Below are 25,356 nucleotides of genomic sequence, written 5' to 3'. Positions count from 1 at the left end.
ACATTGCAATTGGGAATTACAAGTATCTCCCGTCATTTATTCCGTGAATTACTGGACCTTTCAAGTTTGCCATCTTAAACCTTTAAGAGCTGTTCGGATTCTTCACAGCTTGGGAGCCACACACACTTAAAACTGTTAACTTCAGTTTATTTCGTTTAACTTTCTATCTTTAGAGTAGATATTGATAAATATATCGTTGTAACGTCAAAACCTGGTTCATTCTGTTATCTGCTGCTGCGGGTACTTAAGAGAAATTGGGGTTCTGCCGTGATTTGAACAAAATTGGATCTTATTGATTGATTATCGATCTGATCAGTTACTCCTCTTTTGATTGACTTGTGTGTGGAAACTAGCAGCAATAGACTTTGCGGGATTTCTGGCATTGCTAATCTCTTAGGCTTTAGGAGAAGCCAAAAAGAAAGACGTGCTGCTCATTGCTGAAAAGTTGCAACTGACTGCGGTGAAGTCGTCTATGAAAGAGGCAGAGATTCCGATGAGAATAGCTGAGCACTATGTATCTACGGAGGAGTTTGAAGAGGAGGCGTTAGAAAGGTTTCCTGAAAGTAAACCAGTTAAACCTGAGGATCAGTTACGGCTCGACCAGATAAAGATAGAGAGACTTAAATTAGAGGACAGAGAAAGAAAAAGACCGTTTGAAGCTGCGGAAGAGGACAAACAAAGGCAGTTTGAATCTGCGGAAGCAGACAAAAGAAATTTGAGCAAGGGACATTAGAGAAGCTACTGCAATGAGGTCCAATATTTGACTCTGGTGACAGGTTTTTTGACAGTAGGGAAATAAAATTGGTCCCTCCATTTGACGAAGCTGAGATTGATAAATACTTTCAGCATTCCTCTGCTGCAGAGTTTATTTAAAGGTATGGCTCATCGGGCTTATTCTGCTCTAACAGATCAGGATGCAGCTTATTATGAGACCTTGATGCAGGCTTTGCTTAATGCCTATGAGCTGGATCCAGAAGACTATAGGCTAACGTTTAGGAAAGTGATGAAATCTGTGAACCAGACTCACGTGTAATTTGCTTATGAGAAGTCTGTGTCTTTTGAACGATGATGCACATCTCAAAATGTGGGCGATGATTTGGACAAACTGAAAGAGTTGGTTGTCATTGAAGAATTTAAAAGTTGCGTCCATAAGGACGGAAGGGGATATTTAGATGAGAAGGATGCTGCCACTTTGCAGGAATCTGCTAAGGTAGCAGATAAGATTGCTCTAACCCACAAGATTAAGCTTACCCCGAGTGAGATCTTCCAAAGAATAGCATGGCCAGTCAGGGTAAACCAGAAAGTAAATCCCGGACTCGTGACAAATGTAAGAATGAAGGAATGCAACTAAAGGAGAAACATTCTGGTCCAACCTCTCACTATTGCAAGAAACCTGTTCATATTATGGCTAACTGTTTCCTCCTGAAGTCGAAGAAGGAAAAGGAGGCAGCTCCAGATCCTTGTATTCAACACTTTGAAACAGCTATGAACCCACAGGTTTCTGGACATTTTGATGAAGCTCTGTCAAAGGCTGAGACGTCTGACCACGTTAGGAAAGTATTCCTTCCTTTTGTGTCAGCGAGGTTTGTTTCAGTGAAAGAAGGGTCATCCCCGGTACCAGTGATAATTTTCAGAGATACTGGGGCTTCTCAGTCACTCTTGTTAGACAATGTTCTTGACTTTAGTGATGAGACTGCCACTTGTGAGCTAAACCTTATTCAAGGCATTGGGGATAACATTCTTTCGGTGTGTCTGCACAAGGTAATTTTGAAGTCAGTTAGTTTCACGACTTGTTAAGGTAGCACTACGACCAACTTTAGAGGTGCAGGGTGATACCTTGTTGTTAGGGAATGTCCTAGCAGGTGGCAAAGTTTTTGCTGCAGTTCAGCTGACAACTAAGCCAAACACTGATGACCCAAAGATGAATTATGACATTTATCCCTCCTGCGCAGTAACTCGAGCTATGGCAAAGAAGCTAGCCAATACAGATGGCTTTGTGCAAAATGCTTCCGCTGCACATGATAACCTAAATCAGGACTGACTCAGGTCTTGATAACTTGTCAGCGATATAACTTTCTTCATCATTTGACCAGAATCCATGTATTTGGGCTGACTATAAAGATTTGACTTTGTCCAGGGAGGAACTCATAGCGGAACAGACCAGTGACCCTGAGATCGCAGCCTTGAGTGAAGGAGCTATTTCAGATGAGGAGATTGAGAAAGTGCCATCAGGGTATTATTGCAAGAAAGAAGTGTTAATGAGGAAGTGGAGAACACCTGATATTCCTGCAAGTGAGGAATGGGCAATTGTACACCAGGATGTAGTTCTTAAACTCTGTTGGAATGAGATTTTAACTTTGGCCCATAGTTTGCCCTCGGGTGGCCATCTATGTGTGCAGATCAGGTCACTGTAGTCTATTCTTGCAATTGGTGAACCCTGTTCTAAAGTTATTGTGGATTGTGTTGACCCATTGCAAAAGACTAAAGCTGGCCATTGGTATTTGCTAACTATTATTTTTACTGCATCTATATTTCCCGAAGCAATAACTCTCAGGAATATAAAAGCTATAAATGTTTCACCCTATTTGGTTTGCCTAAAAAATGCAGTCTGCTCAAGTAAGTAATGACATGGCAGGATTATTTCAGCAGGTAGGTTACGAACTGGGAAACGTACAAATTAAGTCATCTGCGTAACATTTAGAATCCCAAGCGGCCTTAGAAAGATTACTTTCTACGCTTAAAGCCATGATTAGGACATTCGGTATTGATGATGAGAAGGATAGGGATGCAGGAGTTCACTTGCTTCTATTTGCATTAAGGGAGTCAGTGTAAGAGTCCCTAGGCTTTAGCCCCTTTGAACATGAGCTTGGGGACCAGGTCCAAGGACCTTTGGCATTATGAAAAGAGCAGTGAATTAAAAATGATGTGCATATTAATTCGTTTGACTATGTTTCAAAATTCAAGGACAGATTGCAAGGTACTTAGCAAGATAAAATTTTAAGTCAGGTCAGGAAAGAATGTAAACTTGGTATTATAAGGAAGCTAATATGAGGTCATTTAAGCACGGAGATAAAGTCCCTGTTTTGATTCCCGTGCAATCAAATGCTTTTCAAGCTAAATTTCATGGTCCCTGTGAAGCTGTGTCTAATGTTACTGATGTGGATTATGTAGGCAAAGTACCACATGGACGGAGGCCAACGTAGCTTTGCCATGTAAACGTGCTTAAGTTGTACCATGAGAAACAGACAGAAGCTGTGACCATTGTTTTTAATAACAATGAATCTGACCTCTCTGGGAACTTGCTAGCTGATGCATCTGGGGCCTATTTAAAATCAAATGTTATTTCAGCCAGGTTGAAAAATTTGACTATTTAGGAAAATCTTGATGAGAAATTGGCTCATGTACAACCAGATGAAGAAGTTGACCATGAAATTTACGGATGTGATCTCTGATGCTCCAAAAACAACAACAGTAGCTTCACATGATGAAGATGTCGGCAATGCCAAACCTATAAAACAACATCTGTATCTCATGCATATTGTAAAATCTAGACTTGCTGAACAGGAAATTGTTGGAAAACAGTACTATTAGGCATTCTACTTCAGAATGGAGCTCACCATGTGTTATGGTACACAAACCAGATGGTAGTAACAGGCTTGGCACTGATTACAGGAAAGTGACTGCAATAACAAAAACAGATGCTTATCCCATCCACAGAGCTGATGGTCGTGTAGACAAGGTTGGAAAGACACAGTTTCTTGCAAAGATCGATCTGTTAATAGGATATTGGTGCGTTCCATTACCAGATGTAGGTAAATAAATTTATGCATTAGTAACAAATTCCGGGTAGTATGTATACAACATTTTGCCGTTTGGAATGAAAACAAATGTTCCAGGGATATTCCAGAGAATTTTTAATTCTGTACTTCAAGTGTTAGAATACACAGATGCCTCCACTGATGATTTGATCAAGGGGAATAACACTTGGGAAGCCCATAGTTCTGCAGTGGTAAAACTAATTGACAGGCTCTCAAATGCCAATCCTACAATTAATCTAGCTAAAAGTGAAATAGGCCATGCTATTGTGACATATCTCGGTTATGCTGCATGCCCTAAAAGACCCTAATGGGTGTTGTGTACAGGCCCCCAAACAGTAGCGTGGATATTGGGTACAAGTTGATTAGGGAGTTAACATTGGCATGTGTTAAAGGTAATGCAGTCGTTATGGGAGATTTCAACATCCAGGTGAACTGGGACAATCAGGTAGGTGCTGGACCCCAGGATAGGGAATTTGTGGAGTGTCTAAGAGATGTATTTTTAGAACAGCTTGTGCTTGAGCCAACCAGGAACGAGGCTATTTTGGACATGGTGATGTGTAATGAACAGGAATTGATAAGTGATCTTGAAGTAAAGGAGCCATTAGGAAGCAGTGATCATAACGTGATAAGTTTTTATCTACAATTTGAGAGGGATAAGGGCAGATCACACGTGTCAGCGTTGCAATTAAATACAAGAGACGACGGAGCCATGAGGAAAGAGCTGGCCAAAGTTAAATGGGCGGATGCTCGGGCAGGAAAGACAGTGAACCAGCAGTGGCAGATATTCTTGGGGATAATACAAAAGATGCAAAAGCAGTTCATTCCAATGAGAAGGAAGGATTGAAAGAGGCGGGAAGGGGCCACAGTGGTTGACAAACGAAGTCAGAGATTGTATAGCATTAAAGAAAAAGAGGTATAACAAGGCTAAGATGAGTGCGAATACAGATGATTGGGAAAGTTTTACGGAACAGCAGATCTTAACTGAACAAGCAATATGGAGAGAAAAAAATCAGGTATGAGCTCAGTCCAGCCAGGAATATAAAAGGGGATAGCAAAAGCTTTTTTAGCTATGTTAAGAGAAAGAAGATAGTTAAGAACAATGTTGGCCCCTTCAAGAATGAATTGAGAGAAATTGTTATGGGAAACAAGGAAATGGCAACAGAATTTAATGCGCACTTTAGATCTGTCTTCACCAGGGAGGACACAAGCAATCTCTCAGATGTATGGATGGGCCAGGGTCATAAGATATCAGATGAATTGAAACTGATTGACATTAGGAAAGATTCTGTGATGAGTACACTGATAGGACTGAAGGCTAATAAATCCCCGGGTCCAGATGGTCTGCATCCTAGGGTTCTAAAAGAGGTGGCTCAGGAAATTGCGGATGCATTGGTAATCATTTTCCAATGTTCCTTAGATTCAGGATCAGTTCCTGAATATTGGAGAGTGGCTAATGTTATCCCACTTTTCAAGAAGGGAGGGAAGGAGAAAACGGAGAACTATCGCCCTGTTAGCCTAACGTCAGTCGTGGGGAAGATGCTTGTCCAACATTACGGACGAAATAGTGGAATATCCTGATGGCAGTAATAGGATTAGGCCGAGCCAGCATGGATTTACCAAGGGCAAATCATGCTTGACTAATCTGTTGGAATTTCTTGAGGGTGCAACAAGGATGTTAGACGAGGGTAGGCCAGTGGATGTAGTGTACCTAGATTTTCAGAAGACATTCGCTAAGGTGCCACATAGGAGATTGGTGAGTAAAATTACAGCTCATGGCATTGGGGGCAGTGTTTCATCATGGATAGAAAGATACATGGCAGATAGAAAGCAAAGGGTAGCAGTGCATGGGTGTTTCCCGGACTGGCTGGAGGTGACTACCACATGGGGTACCACATGGCTTTGTATTCGGACCATAGCTCTTTACGATTTATGTCAACGATTTAGATGAGGGCATTGAAAATTATATCAGCAAGCTTCCTGACGATACTAAACTAGGTGGCAGTGTGACTTGCAAAGAGGACGTTAGGAGATACAGGGAGAGTTGGATAGGCTGGGTGAGTGGGCAGATACTTGGCAGATGTCATTCAATGTGAATAAATGTGAAGTTATCCACTTTGGAAGCAGGAACAAGAGGGCAGAGTATTGTCTGAACGGTGTAGAGTTAGGTAAGGGAGAAATGCAAAGAGACCTAGGAGTCGTAGTTTACCGGTCAATGAAGGTGAATGAGCAAGTGCAACAGGCAGTGAAGAGGGCAAATGGAATGTTGGCCTTTATTACAAGGAGAATTGAGTACAAGAGCAAGGATTTCCTTTTGCATTTGTACAGGGCCCTGGTGAGACCACACCTGGAATATTTTGTACAGTTCTGGTCTCCAGGTTTAAGGAAGAACATTCTTGCAATTGAGGAAGTGCAGCGTAGATTCACTAGGTTTATTCCTGGGATGGCAGGGCTGTCTTACGCCGAGAGAATGGAGAGATTGGGCTTGTACACACTAGAATTGAGGAGATTGAGAGGGGATCTGATTGAAGCGTTTAAGATAATTAAAGGATTTGATAGGATTGAGGCAGGGAATTTGTTCCAGATGTTGGTAGAGTCCAGTACCAGAGGGCATGGATTGAGAATAAGAGGTCAGTTATTTAAAACAGAGTTGAGGAAGAACTAGGTTGGCTCCTGTTCAGGGAAACGTTCAGGCAATTTCTGAGGTTCCCATTCCAACCAGTGAAAAACCTCTTAGAAGATTCCTGGGAATGGTCTTATAATATTGCAATTTCTGTAAGAAGTTTGCTGAGGTTGCTGTCCCATTGACTTACCTCCTGAAGAAGGGTGAAAAGTTTGTTTGGACGTGGCATGTCAGGAAGAATTTGATAACTTGAAAGCCATCTTATGTCTCCACCCTGTGTTCAGGTCCCGGGACTCTGCAAACCCACTCTCCATAGCAGTGGATGCCAGTATTTAAGCAGCAAGAACAGTATTATTACCAATTGATTATTGTAAGGATGTTGAACATCCTGTGGCTTACTTTTCAAAGCAATTTAACGAGCAGCAAAGAAATTATTCCACCATCGAGAGGGAATTATTACCTCTTACTTTGCCTTTGCATCACGTTGATGTGTATGTGACCAATTGTGACGTTGACCAATTTTGCTTTCTACAGACCATAATCCAATTGTGCTCTTGAGTAATCTGAAAAACAAAAAAATAATATTACTGAATAGGAGTTTGATTTTGCAGGAGTATGGTTTCATGATAATACACATTGAAGGCAAGGATAATATACTTGTCGATTGTCTTTCTAGATGTAAAGCATGCGATCTACTTTTAACAGTAGAGTGGGAAGTACAATTTGCATAGGCTTCTGCTATATGTTGTTTAAGTTTGTAATATGCTATATGGTACCCATATATGTATTGTTCCGCATATCGTAGTTTGCATTTAAAGTTTTGCTCTTACAGATCGAAATTTTTACCCTTTTTTGGGGGAGGAGATACGTGACCACGGGTGCATTTACTGTGGGTGTCAATTTATAACACCTTTATGAGGCAGGACAATAACATCAGTACAACAAACTGCGACAGACCGCTGGAGAGAGAGAGAGAGAGAGAGAGAGAGAGAGAGAGAGAGAGAGAGAGAGAGAGAGAGAGAGAGAGAGAGAGAGAGAGAGAGAGAGTGAGTTTTGGACCGCAAGCTGTTAGCAGTGGTTCGTTGAAACAATGGGTAATGTCTGATACATTCCCATGCCCAATGGACTGGTTTGATTAACGGCACACCAGGCTCATTGGATTTGTGACTGTCACTTCGCATGATCCATACGTGGATGCTGTTGGAATATCCTGTGGCTACCAGTGTTGGTAACCCTTAGCTGGATCAGGGTGTGTTAAGTGGTAACCAGTTGTGCGAAGGGATATTCTGTGACTGTCAGCTTGGGATATTTCCATGTGGGCTATGGAACGACTCTACGGATAAGACCTTCGGTGACTGTTACTTTGATTTCCCAGCGTGGAATGTGTGGAATTTCTTCGTAATCACCTCCGCTCTACATTGTAACGCTGATTTACAAGTTTCTCCCCTCACTTATTCCGTGGATTACTGAACTATTCTGATTTGCCATTTTAAGACTTTAATAACAGTTCCTAATCTTGACAGTTTGGGAGCCACACACACTTATAACTGTTAACTTCAGTTTATTTTTAATTTTCTATATTTTGCGTAGATACGAATATATATATATATATATAGTTGGTTAACGTGATAACCTGACTCAATTTGTGATCCACTGTAACTGGTATGTAACAAGGCCAGAAGCCTGTCTTATCAGTTCATCATATTAGCGGGCACGGAGCGCAACTGCCGTGGCTGTCTTCACAGACTCTGTGCCAGGGAGATGACAATCACTGAACTCGAGAAACCGGCTCACGTCCCGACAGACACCCTGTCTTTTCATTGTATTGACGGGAGGGAGAGGGGTGAAGTAAATAGCTGGGAAGTTGGTTGATTCCAGTGATACTGGGCTGGAGAAGAGGAAGTCCGGTAGGTGAGGATAGAACGCCACGGAAAAAAGGAAAGGGGACAGGCGCACTAGAGGGAGGCGATGGGTAGGCATAAACATGAAGTGAAGGGAGGAAAAGGGGAAGAGGACTGATGAAGGAAGGGAGGGAGGGGGCATTACTGGAAGTTCGAGAAATCAATGTTCATGCCATTAGTTTGGAGGCTAAGCACACGGAATATAAGGTGGTGTTCCTCCAACCTGTGTGTGGGCTCACGACGACAGTAAAGCAGGTCATGGATTGACATATCGGAATGGGAATGGAAAGTGTAATTAAAATGGGTGAACACTGTGAGTTCCCATTTGTTCTGGCGGAGGGAGCGTAGTTGGTCGACGAAATGGTCTCCAACTCTATGTCGGGTCTCACGGATATTCGAGGGTAACACCGGAGACACCAGACACAGTATATGACCCTAAAAGCCTGACAGGCGATGTGTCGCCTCACCTGGAAGGAGTGTTTGGGGCCCTGAATACTAGTGAGGGAAGAGATGTCGGGAGAGGTGTATCACTTGTTCCGCTTGCAAGGTTAAGTACCGGGAAGAAGAACTGTGGGGATCTACGAATTGACAATGGAGTCGCGTAGAGACCGATCTCTGCGGGAGCAGAATGTGGGGCGAGGGGGTGAGATGGTTGAGAGAAAGATGTGTTTGGTGGTGAGATACAATTGGAATGGTGGAAGTTATAGTGAAATACGTGTTGGACGAGGAGGCTGGTGGGGTGGTAGATGAGGACAAGAGGAACCCTATCCTTGATAGGGGGCTGGAGGATGAGTTAAGAGCAGACGTGCATGAAATGGAAGAGATGCGGTCAAGAGCAGCGTTGGTGGTGGAGGAAGGGAAGCCCCTTGCTTTGAGGAAGGAGGACATCACGTTCGTTCTCGAAAGTAAAAGCTTCATTCTGCGAGCCTATGGGGTGGAGACAGAAGGAACGAGATAAGGGAGTGGTCAAGAATGAAAAGCGTTATTTCTGAGAGCAGATTTATCTAGGAGGAAAAGCCTCATCCCGAGGGTCAAGCAATATCCCTGTGAAGCTTCCCCGTACGCATCCTGGTACAATCATGTCGTCGCCACGAGGACTCGGTGCTATCGGAGTGCATCAGGTGTTAAAACACATTTGCAACTGACCAAATGAGCACATTCAAGGAGTAAAATGGTCCCGAAGACCATCTCCACCTCCGCGATATAGAGGCGTGTTGCCCAGACCGCACACATACAAGACAACTAGCACATACAGATCATCAGTAAAATACAATGACACGGAATATGCATGTTTATAGTCCAGCCCTCCCAGCCCAGCAGATCATCTCTCAACCAGGTCCGTAACGACCACCCCGGCGTACGACGCCCGCGAGGCAATGCCATGGCTTACAGGCCCAGTCCTCGCAAATGCAGACACATATATAACAGCTACTTCATTTTTCTGTTGTTTATGCGTTATATTATTAGCTTACATATTTTCACGTTAGTTGATTGTCATTCCGTTTGTGTGTAGCTTTTCGTTCATTGACACTGCTGTATTTCTCATATCTGCTCTGAAGGCCAGCAAGAACATCAACTCCAGAGTAGATTGTGACACATGCGTAATGAGATTGCGATATTACTTTGGACTATGAAAATACTGTCTGAGTTCCAATACCCCACTATTTATTGCTTATATCTGTTTTTATTTATCAGATTCTTGAATGCTGGGAGCGCACAACCGGCCATCCTCACCCGTTTTCCACTGGATGAGAGATATTCCACGCCAAAATTATAATCTGCTGATTGCCCTCTTAAGCGTCCCAGTCATGTAGTCGGATGAATCAGAAAGGAGAACGAGAATGAAACAAGTCCGGATGTCGGTCCTGCCACCCTGCAGACTTTCCATATCGTTTAGTGCCAGGGCGCAGGGCCAGTGTCCTGGATCTCCGTCATCGTGAGCCCAGTGGGATTTCCCTCAGCACAGATAGATCAGTACCCCAGAAATGAAGCCCGACTCCGCCTCCTCCAGGACAGCAGGAAAACGGCAGGCGCCATTGTCCCTGTTGCTGAGGGCTTCATGGGGATCTTGTGGTTTGTGGTCGCGATGTGAAGGAAGCTTGCACCGCTATAACTATGTTCGTCTCCGCCAAAATGCCCGCATGGTGCTCAGGATAAAAGGTCACTGAGCTAGATATGAACTCTGCTTCTCCTTTCACAGATGCTGACGTACCTGCTGAGTATATCCAGCAGTTTCCGCTTTTAGTTCAGGATCAACTCTGTTCCTCTGACTCCGGATCTCTGCCCCTGGTGCATGTGGAGAACATGGTAATCAGGAGTGGTTAAGGTGATGCACTGTAAATACATTGGGTTGTCTCCGTGCAGATTGGAAACCTGACCACTACAATGAATGATGGAGCGGACTCGAAAGGACGAGTCTCCCATTCCGACTTCTGTTTTCCATCTTTCAACGTCCAGCGTTTGTGATTTTCAACTCAGATTTACTACAAAGGCTGAGGTTAGGGAGTACTTGGTGACACAGGACAAGACTGGACGAAGTATGTATGGTTTCCTTAGACGAAAGTATTGTGAACAGTCTTGGGCTCCTCATCTTAGAAAAGATGCTCTCGGATTGGAAAGGATGGAGAGGAGGTTCACAAGGATGACTTCGGAACTGAAAAGGTGATTCGAGGAATGTGATAGCACTGCGTCTGTAATTACTGGAATTTAGGAGAATGAGGTGGGATCTCATTGAAAACTTTCGAATGTTAAAAGCCCTAGACAGAGTAGATGTGGGAAGGATATTCCCTACGGTTTAGCAGTCAAGGATAAGGGGTCATTGTCTCAGGATAGCGGGAGGTCCATTTAAAACAAAGATACAGAGAAATCTCTTTAGAGGGAGATGAATTAGTGGAATGTATCCCCTCAGGCATCTGGAGAGGCCAGGTCGTTGGGGATATTAAAGACAGAGCTTGATATGTTCTTGGTTGGACACAACATCAATGGTTATGGGAGAAGGCTTGGAACTGGGGCTGAGGAGGGGAACATTGGATCAGCCATGATCCAATGGCGGTGTAGAATCGATTGGCCACAAAGCCTAATTCTGCTTCTATTGCTTATGATCTTATGGGATCATATATAAATTTTCATTATAAATTTGACATTGGGGATGTAGCTCAGTGGGAGAGCGCATGCTTCGCATGTATGAAGTCCCGGGTTCAATCCCCGGCATCTCCACTAATTTTTGACTGTATTCGGTCTTGCCCACAGTTTCAATGCTGCCCTGCAAGCGCCGTTGTCCATACCGTTTTGGTCCTCACTGCTGATAGTGCTGGTGTCACTTTCTGCCTATCTTTATGGAATAGAAATAGAGCTAGACTTTCCAGTGTGGGCCAAGTGGAAAATCTGGAAAATATCTTCCTGCATCAGTTAAAACCTGTTGATAAATATTCCGCACCCCAATACAATCAGGCCGGATCGGAGGAACAGCCGAATCGGAAGTGATTCAGAGGCCTCTCCCGTCACACAGGAGTAAGTGTATGTGTCAAAAGAGCAGGTGCCAGAGACACGAACGTACTGCGGGTGACCCTTTAAAGTATCCTCTGCCCGGACATCCCAGTGTCAGATCACACTTCCGCATTGGCTTCTAGTTAGTTTACTGGTTAATATCACCGTTTCCCACGGGGAAGTCCGGGTTAATACTCCCGATACACAAATAATTTTGCTGTTTCCATATTAAACATAAATTGCAACTCGAATTTTCAAAGTAAATTGAAAAAAAAGTTTAAAGAGGTTAAATCAAAGTTTGGGGTCGAAGTGATCGGTTCTTTGGGGATGTGCAAAGTCGGTCGGCAGTGACGCCGGGAAGGGAGAGTCACCCGATAGGAAAGGAGTATCTGTTCAGTTTCGTGAATTCTCCCCTCAACGACTCTGTATCTCAGAGCTATTCGGTGTAACACGTGGTGACAGAGAACAATGTTTCTGGAAATATTTGCTTCATCGGCCTCTGCCACATTTTAAATGTTAATCAAAGGCTGTTGTTACGCTTGATTTAAGGTTTCCAGTTGAAAGAGTCAGAAAAGAGAGGGCGAGTGGAATCGGTACTTCACTCAGCTCAGGCCACCCTGCAGAGACTCAGTGAGACTCCTTCCTTCTAACTGCGAGCTCAGAGCTGTGAAAGATCATCGACCTGAAACGTGAACTCTGTTTTCCTTCCACAGACGCTGCTTGAGCTGCGAAGTATGTCCGGCAGTTTCAATTTTTAGTTCAGGAACAGTCCTGTTCCACTGAGCCCGGCGTCGGTGTTGTTCTCATCCGTCCTGGAACACAGTGACTACATCCCATATATCCTTTTTTGTGGAATGTGTTCTCCCGGCCGAATTTTTTGGGGATGCACTGGGAATCTATAGGGATTTCCGCGTCTTATTCTGGCAAGTATGTGGTTCCAAAGTTTTCTGTTTTATGTTGTCCGTTACCATCTGATTCAAAGCATTCAAGAAGATTGTGAAAAGCTGGATCACGCTATTTATTACAAGTCGCCATCTTCCAACGCTGGAACGGAACATTAATGGTCTATTTTTCCAGTTTGTCTCTGTGGCGCAATCGGTGAGCGCGTTCGGCTGTTAACCGAAAGGTTGGTGGTTCGAGGCCACCCAGGGACGCAGGTGATCCAATAGCTTTTGCTGTACGTTACAATGCCCGCTGGACATCGCTCCGCTGTTCGGAGATAGGTGTTCCATGCTACTGCCGCATCAAGTTCAGCGGGAATTACATACAGATGACGTTTCGGGCCGAGACCATTCGTCGTCCCGTCCTGATAAAATGACTCGGCCTGAAACTACGACTGTACATCTTCTTATAGAAGCAGCCTGGTTTGCTGCCTTCCACCAGTATTTTGTGTGGGTTGCTTGAATTTCCAGCATCTGCTGATTTCCTCGTGTTAGCCGGAATGAAAATGTTTTTTCTCACTTTCCATTGAGATCAAATCGTTACACAGTGTACTGATAGCGAACAATAAAAAACAATAACCGAATGTAGAATAACATTTAACAGTCACAGAGAAAGCACAGTGCAGAAAGTAACTAGGTGCAGCATCATAACGGGGTAGATTGCGAGGTCAAGTGTCCATTTTATCCTAGTCGGGAACCATCTGGATACCAGACTCAACGAGCTCCCTTCTACCACCATCCGCCTCTGTCTGGCGGAAATCGCCCCCACCCAATAATTTCTCCTTCGACTCCTTCCATTTCCTTCAATTAAAAAGTGCAGCCACAGACATTGGCATGGGTCCCACCTATTACTGTCTGTTCGTCGTCTACGTGGAACATTCTATCTTGCAAGACTGCATTAGTATTTCTCCCTAACTTTTCCTATGCAGCGTAAGCGACTGCATTGTTGTTGTTTCCTGCGGAGCTCATTCACTTCATCAGCTTTGCCTCCAACTTCCACCCTGCCCAAAAATTTACTTGGCTGTCCATTTCCGACACCTACTTTCCTTTTCACGTTCTCTCTATCTCTGACGGCAGCCTGTCTACTGATGTCTATTATGATCATACAGATCCTCACAGCTACCTGGACGATACATCTTCCCACCGCGTTACTTGTACTGATTCCATCCTCTTCTCTTAATTCCTCCGTCTCCGCCGCATCTGCTCTCAGGATATGGCGTTTCTTTCAAGAACAAAGGAGGTATCGTGTTTTTTCCAAGAAATTGTTTTCCCTTCTTCCACCATTAAAACTGCCCCTCAACAGAATATCTTCCATTTTGCTCAAGTCAGTCCCCACCCCATCCTTGCCCCTTTCACTAGGGATAGGATTCGTCTTGTTGTCACCTATCTCCCCCGACCTCCTAGCCTCCGCCTCCAGCACACAATTTTCTGCAATCTTCTGCGGGTTCCCACAGCCAAACACATCTTTCCCTCCCCCATTTATTTTCTTCAGGGATCGCTGCCCATGTGAATCCCATGTGCTGTCGTCCCTATCCTTGCAAGAGAAACAAGTGTGTTACGTACCCGTTGTTATCTTGTGCCTATCACGTGACCATAATATAATTGAAGCTATGCTGGGCATGATATAATGGTCTTGTGATGGTGGAGTGACGTAATCTTCACGCCAGTGAGAGGTTATGCGATAGTTTTTTTTTTTTTCCAACCGTGTATAAAAAGGGATCACCTTCCTGTCTCAGGGCAGTTAATGATTGAATTCGCCAGTCACTCCGTTCTGCTGCGTATTCAATGTTTTGACGCAGTTTTGTTTTAAAGTGCAGTTTTACTTTCTGCCATAAGTCTCAAAGGTTATTTCCGGCAGTTTTGCTACAATACTGCCAGTTCAGTTCAGTCAGAGCTTGAAGAATTATCGAAGTTCGGGAAGCCGAAGGATCGAGGAAAGTTGGTGTTATCGGCTGTAAAGCATGTTCGAACTTTATTTAATCTTCGTACAAGGAATTTGTGTCCAAGTTAGGTCCTGCATTTCTGAAAGCAGAAAGAGCTGGACTCAGAGTTTCACCAAGGGAAGGTCTGTGCGTTTAAGCGGTTTTATTTCCTTCAATCGTAACTCCCTCGAAAAACATACTTCAAATGGGATTATCAGTAACGTCGTGGAAGAGAATTTTATTCCTACAAGGAAAGCCTCTCCTGAATATGTAAATCATTTTGGACTTTTTGCAATACCACTTTAACGAACTGAGTTCGGTTTTCTCGCTTTAAGAACTATTCAAGCTGCAATATTGCAGCCGACATCCGGTTAAGTTAGTCGTTTGTTTACATTTGGTTTTTTTTATTAGAAATGTTTAATAAATGTTTTATTTGTTATAAAAACATAACGCCATTGTATATTCATTATTGCTGGATCATTACAAACGCTACACCTGCCCCTCCACATCCTCCCTCATTACCACTCAGGACCCCAAGCAGTTCTTCCAGGTAAGGCGACACTTCATCTGTGAGTATTTTGCAGTCATCTACTGTATCCAGTGCTCCCAGTGTGGCCTCCTGTATATCGGCGAGACCTGACGCAGATTGGGAGACCAATTCACTGTGTACCTACACTCCATCCACCAGAACAAGCGAGATTTCCTAGTAGCCTCCTACTTTAATTCCACTTCCCATTCCAGTTCCGACATGGCAGCCCATGCCTCCAGTATTGTCGCGGTGAAGCCACACTCAGGGTGGAAGAGCAACACGTTATATTCCGTCTGGGTGGCCTCCAAACCCGATGGCGTGAAAATCGATTTCCCAAATTTCCGTCAGTTTCCCTTCCTCCTCCAAGCCCCATTCTCTTTACCCTCTCTGACCTTATCTGCTACCTGCCCAGCAGCTCTCTGCGTTCCTCCCCATTTTCTTTATTCCATGGCCTTCTCACCTTCGCTGTTATCCCGCCCTGCATCTCTTTTGCCAATCGAAGTTTCCCGCCGGTTTCATCTATCACCTCGTGTTTCTTCCTCCCCTCCCCTCTCCGTCTCGCTCTGATTCCTCGTCGTTTTTTTTTTCAAGACCAGATGAAGTGTCTTGGACCGAAACGTCGATTTTTCCCCCACAGGTGCTGCCTGCCTTGCTGAGTTCCTCCAGCATTTTCTGTGTTTCTTGTAATTACATCATCTGCGATTTTCTCTTTGTGCCTCTATACATGTCGCTCCACACTAACATTTTCATGTGTCTATCTAAAAACATCGTAGACCCTTCCGTCTCTGAACCTCGCAGCCCGACATGTCGCTCCACACTAACATTTTCATGTGTCTATCTAAAAACATCGTAGACCCTTCCGTCTCTGAACCTCGCAGCCCGTTCCAAGCACACACCACATTCTGTCTAAAAACGTGAGCCTCACATCTTCTTTAAACTCTCTCCCACTCCGACCATAACTTGATTCCCGCTAGTATTTTAATTCCCTTCCATGGGAAACCAATTCTGACTATCTACCCAATCTATGTCTCTCATAATTTTCTACTTCTTAATTCGGTCAAGTTTCCGCTCAGGCTCTTAAATTCCAATGAAGGTAAAGAAGCTCAAACACTTTAATCAGGCAACATCAGGGCAACGTTTTACAAATCCTGTCAATCCTTCCTGTGAAGTTTCCAACCTTGTAAAATCTCGGATAGTGTCAGAACAAGAATCAACGGAAGACTCTTGTTGAGGACGTTAGTTTCATCTCTGATGCATGACACACTGAATGATAATTAATGAATCAATTTGCATTGATAACGTGAATTATCGTGAGTCGATTATTTGTCCCTTGGACTTCTGCGTAGACCCTGCCTATGTAAGAGGTTTATTTGTTATGTAGTCTAAAACTGTACAACCTGCGTTGGCCGGGAATCGAACTCGGGTCAACTGCTTGGAAGGCAGCTATGCTCACCACTATACCACTATCGCTCAACGAAGTTGCAAAAGATTTGAGTAGTGAGGCGTCCCCGTAGTTCAAAATTAGTCGATAAGGTCTCTGCTGCAGGTCCTGTTCCGGTAAATTAATGTCCCAATCCCCAACAGACCGGAGTTATACCAATAAAAAACAACTAATGGGATTCTGTCTCGCGCATCACCGAATGGATAAACAAACTCTGATTATAATTATCCAATCAAACCACACTCTGATGGAAGCCTTTCTTTTCGACAGCCCTTGAACGCAGTAAGTGACTAAATCGCGAAAGCAGGGGTCACCAAACATTTCTGCACCGCGGAACGGTTTAATATTGACAATGTGCTTGCGGACCCGACGAGAGGGGCGGTGTGTGTGTTAATATCGACCTAAATACAGGTGATAATTATAAGTCACTTATAAATGGCTAATATACTCAATTTCGTTTCAAAACGAGTTTAACAAACGAATTTAATATTAAACACGGAGTGCATATTTTCCTCGCATGAACGCAGTAATAAATCAATTATAACTCACTTATAAGTCCATAGCATCATAGCATTTTAAATAACGTTTGCATATTAAATACACAGTGCATATATTCCTCGCACGAACATATAAAATCATTGCAACACACCAGTGACAGGACAAGGTAGGGACTGGAGTTGCCATACCGGGGTCGCGGCGGTCGCAGGACGGAGAGAGCGAACGACCAACTGAGGAGTACGACAGGTCGCGCGCCCGCCTCCCTTGTAGGTAGTTAGGTAGGATCTTTCGGCCGACAAAATTTGGCTCGGGTGATGACTTTCAATAGATCGCAGTGATGTAGCTGCTCTGCTACTTACGAAACGCTGAGCCCGAATTATGTCGTCTTGCGAATATTTTAGCACCAGGTTCCCCACCAACATTTTGTGTGCTAAACAGCATTAGAGGCAGCGCCCATCTGTCCGTGTCCCAGGCCAGTAGAAACGACACTTCTTGCCGGCCGCACAAGGCGACCGGTTACCCGAGGCCAACCAGTGACCCCTGGCGCGAGCGATTCACTGCGTTTAGGCAACTGATGACCTCGCGTGCATTCAAGTTCAACAGTGATAGGGAATGAGGAAAGGTGCAGCTACCTGAATATCGTTTCGTATCGAGTAATCACATCATTTCCTCGCGACCCGGTAGCTCATGCTTTGCAGCCCGGTACCGTTCCGCGGCCTGGCGTTTGGGGACAGCTGGTTAAAGGATAGACATTTAAAGATTCTGTTTTGGTGCACACTTGTGTATTACTTCTCTACAAGAAACTTGTTGCAATCATATATATTGACTTTGATACCACGTTACGACGTTGAGAGATATGATAGACACAGCTCTGGGGAAGGGAATGCCACCTATGAGAAAGAGGGTTTATTTTGAAGAATTCTGCCTTTTCTAAAGAATGATGAAGGCATGATTATTGAGTTATTATGTCCACGACATGGGATCAAAATTATGATTTTTCTTTTTATATTCCAGGCCGGGAGATCTCTGTGGAATGCTTGGGGAGAATGCTGTGAAATCATTCTGGTAAAATAATTTTTGTGGTGACCTTCATCCATATCGAGGTCTTGGGCAGTAAGACTACAGAAGCTAATGGGATGGCAGTCGACGAGTTTCTGGAATAATCTGATTTAGTCTATTTAAATGATAGAAGAGAGTTAAGAGAGGATATTTCCAAAGGTGGGGTTCTTCTCTGGACTTGACTCTATCTATGCTTCATTTCTTAGACAGTATATGGGATGTAAGCGTTGATGATATGGTTTGTGATCATTTTCCTGTCTTCTGTACTGTAAGGGACAAAGTGCATTCTCAGTATTTGAGTTGCTGTACTAAATGGTGTTATAAGACAGAAAACTGGGGAAATAATCCATTTGGCATAAAATGCACTCCAAGCTGCCTTATCGCATTCTGAATTACTCTGCTTGCTGTTCCTCTCTTCTTCCTCAAAGCTTCTTGCGTTAACCTACGTTTCATATCATGTTCTCTGCACTTCTAGCTGCAAACAGGAATAGGGCATCTTCTGCCCGCAATACCTCAGCTGACACTGGAGTCAGCAGAGAATACACTCTGGGCCTCTATTACCGTGTTTGCACGTCGCTGTTACAGCTGGGGCATCGGAGTTCAGAATTCAGCCTCTGTATCTTCTTTAAAGAGTCTCTGTATGTTCTGACTGTGGATTGCGTCAGTTTTCTTTAGCTTCTCTAGTTTTTTTTTTTTCCCACAGACCAAAGATGCACCGGGTTGGTTAATTCATGATTCTCAAACATCCTCTGAATAGATTAGGGTGAAATCGAGTTTGCCAGGGTTTGCTGGGCAGCGTGGCTCAATTTTGCTCTGTATCCGTCAATAAAATTAAACTTCCCTTTACTGATCCACAGGACCTGTGGGAAATCTCTTTTACACCCTTTCCAAAGTCTCCACATCCTTCCTGTGATGAGGCAAACAGAACTGCACACACTACTCGAAATGTGGCTCAAACAGGCGTTTGCACATGTTTCCGCCTGATCTACATCCTGTTCTGTCTGTTTCACAACCATCCTCAGCACCCAAAACTGAACCAACATCCGCATCATCAGTGACCTGATCAGCCCATGAGTATTTTAATCTGATCAGACAGATCTCCCATCACTGTTCACTATAGAAACATTGGTTCCAAAATAATTCTGATTCCATTGGGCCGAATGCTGTTAAAAAAAGCGCACCATTCAAAAACTCAACGTCTCAAAGAAAATTACATTACTTATCACAACAATAGCGTTTGATTCAATGATTAGATCTTGTTGCTCCAGACCTTCTGCTTCAAAATGCCTTCCCAAAATCTCACACTGAAACAGAGACTGACAGGGAGAGAATGAACCGCACTTCTCACACTGTCCCAGAGACGGATAGGCACAAAATGAAACCAACACTTTCAAACTGTACCAGAGACTGACAGGTACAGAATGAACTCAACACTCTCACATTGTACAAGATGCTGACAGGTACAACACGAATCCCACACTAACACACTGTAGCAGAGACTGACAGGTACACAATGAAGACTACACTTTCAAAGAATACAACAGACTGATAGTTGCAGAATGAGCCCCACACTCTCACGGTGTACCAGAGACTGTCAGGTACAGAGTAAACTTAAGTCCCTAAATTATACAGCATCCAAAACAAACTGCAGGATACATATGATCTTAAGTGGGAAGCTAAATCATTAAAATATTTAGGAATAACCCTGCCAAAAGAACTTTCAACGTTGTCACAGGTAGATTACGCACCATTAGTTTCAGAAATAAAAGCAGATATACATAGATGGAATCCTATCCCCTTTATATGTTTAAATTCAAGAATAAATATGATAAAATAAATATTCTCCCTCGGTTACTTTACATTTTTCCGGAATTTACCGGTGGAGGTAGATGATAATCAATTCAGGGAATGGGACAACTGGATTTCCTGCTTTATCTGTCAAGGAAAGAAACCCAGAATCCGAGGAGGTATGACACTTGAGAAATTATTTTTATGCTTCACAGATAACACCTGTGTTATATTGGTGTAATAGGGAATAAACGGCTGGGTGGAAGGAAATAGAATTGGTATTGATTGACAGTTTTCCTCTACAGGCCTGAATTGTGGACAAAGGTTTGATGGCCTAATTGGAAAAGATTAAAAACAGCTGGATAAATCTCACATTAAAGGTATGGCAGTGAGAGACTAATTTATGTGGAATTTACAAAACGTTAAAACTTTTCAGATGGCGTGCTTATGATACCGAATTCTTTCCCAGCAGAGGAGATAAAAGATTTGAACTGTGGATAAAGAAAAGTCTTCCAACCTACCTCTCATTCACACATAAAAGTGCATTATAAAGTTTTCAGTCCCTGCAGGACAAACACGGCCTGGAACATAACGATGTTTTTTAGTTACCTTTAAGTATGACACTACTTTAATCAGAGTTGTAGATGTATAGACTTATCAACAGCAGAACTAGAAATGTTCAAGTTTCTGAAATCGGCGAACAGCTCAATATCAGGCATATCAATTTCTCTATTATATACTGCCCTCTGTCATGACAAAACCGAGAACAATTTCTATATTAAAGAGAAGTGGGAGAAAGAAGCGGGGTTGGTACTTTCAGAGGACGTTTGGGGGGAAATATGCAGCTTTCCCTGGTGTTGAACTAACTCTTTGGCTTGTAGAGAACATTGCCGGAAAAATATAATATACTTCAAGACCCCATACCAGGAGAAATATAACGACACAAACGTGGCGTGTTGGAGAAAAAGAGGCTCTAAGGAGGCAAATCATTTCCATATTTTTTGGGATTGCCTTAAATTATGTTTATATTGGAATATAATTTATATGTTTATATTCACAGATCATTCGTTAAAAGATACAGATACCTCTGGACTACGTGACTCTCTATTTGGAGCATCTATTGTTATGGAACAGAAGAAAGATATAGAGTTGCTGCAGGCCCTTTTAGCGGCAAGTAAGAAATCAATCACCAGAAAGTGGATAAATCCAGTATCCCCTACTTTAGAAGATTGGCATGAAATAATTTTGGAAATATTTAGAATGGAAAAGATGACTTACTCCCTGAGAATTCAAGAAGAAAAAAAATTATAAAATTTGAAATAAATGGTTCGAACTTATAACCCCAATGAGAGCAGACTTTAGGTGATTCTCCTAATGGTTCATACTGCTTTTCACCTCAACATATAAATAGTGTTAACATCAGCTCCGTTGGTTTGAATGTCCACAGTTTTATTTCTGGAGAACTTGGAATTAACACAAGAAAAGGTAAAGATTTGGGAAAAGAAATGAAGTATATAAGTTGGGAGGAATTGGGTAAGTATGTTTAAGGGTAGGAACAAACATGAATGTGTTGAGATACAAACACCTACGATTGAAGTTACATAGGGTTACACACATTACTTTGGACAAGAAAGAAATGTCTTTCTTGTGTGTGTGTGTATGTACATATATATATATATATATATATACATTTATACATATATAAAAATAAAAAAGCTTTATATGTAAAGAAGTTTCTGTAATACTTGCGATACATTATCCAAATATAAATAAAACTTAAAAATAAATATATATAGAAACATAGAAAACCTAATTCACAATACAGGACCTTTGGCCCACAATGCTGTGCCGAACATGTACTTACTTCAGAAAAATTACCTGGGGTTAACCATAATCCTCTATATTTCTGAGCTCCGTGTACCCATCCAGGAGCCTCTTACAAGACCCTATTGTATCCACCTCCACCACAGAAGCCGGTAGCCCATTCCATGCACTCACCAGACTCTACGTATAAAAACTTACTACTGACATCTCCTCTGTTCCTACTTTCAAGCAGCTTAAACAGTCAACACTCACAGAAAACTACCCGTGAATTAGCATGAGTCGACTGCTTGGCCCCTTGAGTTCTGAGCAGATGTGGTTCTGCAACAAGATTGAAGATTTATTTATCATTAAAAAAGGATATATTATATAACCTTGAGATTTGCTTGTTCGCGGGTTGCCACAAAACAGGAAGTTCAAAAAAAAATGGAATTAAAAGGGGAAAAGTAATTAACTGACTAAAAGACCAGCAATCGAGGCAAAGGAGAAAAAAATACAAATCATGTAAACAATTGAAGCGAAAAACAATCTGGAGTCTGCCAAATCCTCCATGATCAGTTTATTATATTAGCGGGCATGGTGCACAGCAGCAGGGGGCAGTATTCGCAGATGACCATCGCGGTGATCAGAAGAATGCAGCTCCCGTCGAGATCAACAACATGTCTTTTCAGTCTATCTGGGCCGGCGCTTAAAATGATTTCATGACGGATTTGCACCATGGAGAGAGGATTGAAGATCGCGGAGAGCGAGGCGTCAGCTCCCGCCTCCGATCTGGCCGCCGTTTATCTAGTCTAAACAGTGTATGATACCTCACATTAAGACGCGGGCACCGGGCCTAGACAAAGTCGGCTGGCAATTCGTCCTGGGCCCAGATTCCGTCACCGAGCGCCAAGCCGTTTTCAAGCACTCCAGAAACAAGAGAGAATCTGCAAAGGCTGGAATTCCAGGCAATAAACACACACACACACACACACACACACACACACACACACACACACACACACACACACACACACCTTGAAGGTGAGGAGCACCAGAGGGAGCCGACGGATCAGCAAAGAGATAAAATGAGTGAAGGTAAAGGGGAAGGAGACTGGTGAAGGAGAGCGCGGGCAGGTTGGGGGGCTTTAAAGAAAGTTCGAAAAATCAATGTGCATGCCAACTTTGGAGGCTGCCCAGACGTAAGGTAACGTGTTGTTCCTCCATCCTGAGTCTGGCATCATCATGAGACCATGAATTGACATATCTGAATTGGAATGGGAAATAGTTGGCTACTGAGAGATCCCGCTTCTTCTGGCAGAGAAGGTGCTCGGTGAAACGGTCTACCAATGTTACTCGTTTTTCACCAATATGCGGGAGGTCACACCGGCAGCACCAGACACACCATACAGACTCGCAGAGGAAATGCCACCTCACCTGGTCCTTGAATAGCAGTGGCAGAGGAGGTGTAGGGGCAGGTTTAACACTTGCTCCGCTTGCAGGGTTAAGTACCAGGACAGATATCTGTGGATTCAGGCGAATGGACAAGGGAGGCGTGTAAAAAGCGGTCTCTGCAGAAGCAGAGTTTAGGGGGTGGGTGGTGCGTTTTCAGTGGAGGGAATGATGTGCTTTGTGGTGGGATCCAATTGGGGATGGCAGACGTTACGGATAAGTATGTGCTCGCCACGGAGGCTGGAGTGTAGGTAGGTGTGGACAAGAGAAACCCTATCCCTGTTGAAGTGGCGGGAGGATGGTGTACGAGCAGAACTGCTTGAAACGGAGGAGATGCGGTTGAGGGCAGCGTTGTTGGTGTAGGAAACGAAGCCCCTTTCTCCAAAAAAAACGAGGGAACTTCCTTTGTTCCAGAATAAAAAAAAAACAGAAAATGAGAGCAGATGCAGTAGAGACGCAGAAGCTTTGAGGAGGACATGCTCTGTAATGAAAAGCCTCACCGTGAGCGCCCAGGCCATACCCCGGTAAACTTCTCCACACGCATTCTGGTATAATCATGTCCTCTCCATAAAGTAGCCATGAGCAGGCGGTGATATCCGAGTGCTAAAACACATTACTAACAGACCAAAATCAGATTCAAGGAATAAAATAATCCCGACCACCACCACCGGCACACCGAGGCTTGATGCCCAGTCCTAGCACATACAAGTCAACAAGCACATACAGATTATCAGTAAAATACAACTACTCGGAATGTGTATGTATATATCCAGACCTCCCAGCCCACCGAGATAATCTCTCAACAGGCTATTAACGACCACCCGGCGCAAGACACCCCCCCCCCAGCAAAGCCGCGTCCTAAAGGACAAGTCCTCAAACATGCAGACACATATCTAAGTGTTATTTATTTATTTCTGCTTATGTGTGTATGTATGCATGTATTAGTAATTTACTTATTTTCACATTGGTTGTTTGCCATTCTGCTTGTGTGTAGTTTTTCGTTCATTGACGTTGTTGTATTTCTCAGATCCACTGTGTAGGCCAGCAAGTAAATAAACCCGAGAGTGGTATATTGTGACATATACGTACGTTGATAATGATGTTACGTTGGACTTTGAATGTGTTCTCAGAGTTCCTATTCTTCAATATTTGGAATTTACTCTCTGGCCTTTTCTCAGATTATGCACGTTGGGAGCACACAACCTACCGTCCTTACCCAATTTCCACTGCCTGTGAGTCGAGTCCACGCCAATGGTGTTACCTGCTGCCCGCCATATGAAACGGCCGAGTCAGCTTGTTGGATTGCTCAGAAAAGAGGAGAAGAGTGAAACAAGTCTAGGCGCCTGTCCAGTCAATATGCAATTTTGACATCTCCATCAGTGCTTGGGTCCTGGAGCCCCGTCATTGAGAGTCCGGTGGGATCTCGCTCAGCACACGTAGAACAGTGTTTCAGGATTTAGACTCTGCTCCGCCTTGTCCAGGACAATTGGGAAACAACAAATCACATGATACTGAGGCTCACAACGGGAGTGTGGGGATTGTAGTCACGATGTGAAGGAATCCTGCGCCGATAATTGAGTTTCCCTCCCTCCAAATGCCCGAATGGAGTTCAAGGTGAAAAGTCACTGAGCAAAATATGAACACAGTTTTCCCTTCAGTGATCCTGTTTTGTCTGTTGAGTGGATACAAATTCTGATTCTGATACAGAGTCTGCTTTGATTTCAGAATCAAATCTGTTTCATTGACCCCCGATCTCTGCTGCCCCTGTCACACACGGAGAATGTCGTAATTATGAATGGTTAATGTGATTGACTGGAAATCCATTAAGTTGTCTCCGTGTAGGTTAAAAATCCGGTCCACTACATTGCATGGTGCAACGCAGTCGTAAGGTCGAATCACCCACTCCAACTTCTGTGTCCTATGTTTCAACGTCTAGCCTTTATGATTTGCTAGTAATGATGAGGTTATGTAGTAACACAGGACAAGATCGGAGAAAGTCAGCATGCGAAATCTTGCCCTGAACCTGCTGGAATTCGTTAAGGAGATTGCACTTAGGACAGGTAAAAGGGATCCAGTGGATGCTGTGTATTTGTACTTCAGA

General features: G+C 43.5%; 2 non-coding genes across 2 annotated transcripts; both read left to right on the top strand.

Moving 5' to 3' along the window:
• Nucleotides 1-11,483: 11,483 nt before the first annotated feature.
• Nucleotides 11,484-11,555, top strand: trnaa-cgc (transfer RNA alanine (anticodon CGC)). The gene has a single exon. It is a non-coding gene; the product is annotated as a tRNA-Ala (tRNA).
• Nucleotides 11,556-12,905: 1,350 nt separating this feature from the next.
• trnan-guu (transfer RNA asparagine (anticodon GUU)) lies at nt 12,906-12,979 on the top strand. The gene has a single exon. It is a non-coding gene; the product is annotated as a tRNA-Asn (tRNA).
• The last annotated feature ends 12,377 nt before the right edge of the window (nt 12,980-25,356 follow it).

The sequence above is a fragment of the Hypanus sabinus genome, chromosome 31 (genome assembly GCF_030144855.1).
Source record: "Hypanus sabinus isolate sHypSab1 chromosome 31, sHypSab1.hap1, whole genome shotgun sequence".
In the NCBI taxonomy this organism is placed as follows: Eukaryota; Metazoa; Chordata; class Chondrichthyes; order Myliobatiformes; family Dasyatidae; genus Hypanus; species Hypanus sabinus.
The sequence above is the reverse complement of the archived record's forward strand: the minus strand, read 5'-3'. Positions and strand labels throughout refer to the sequence as shown.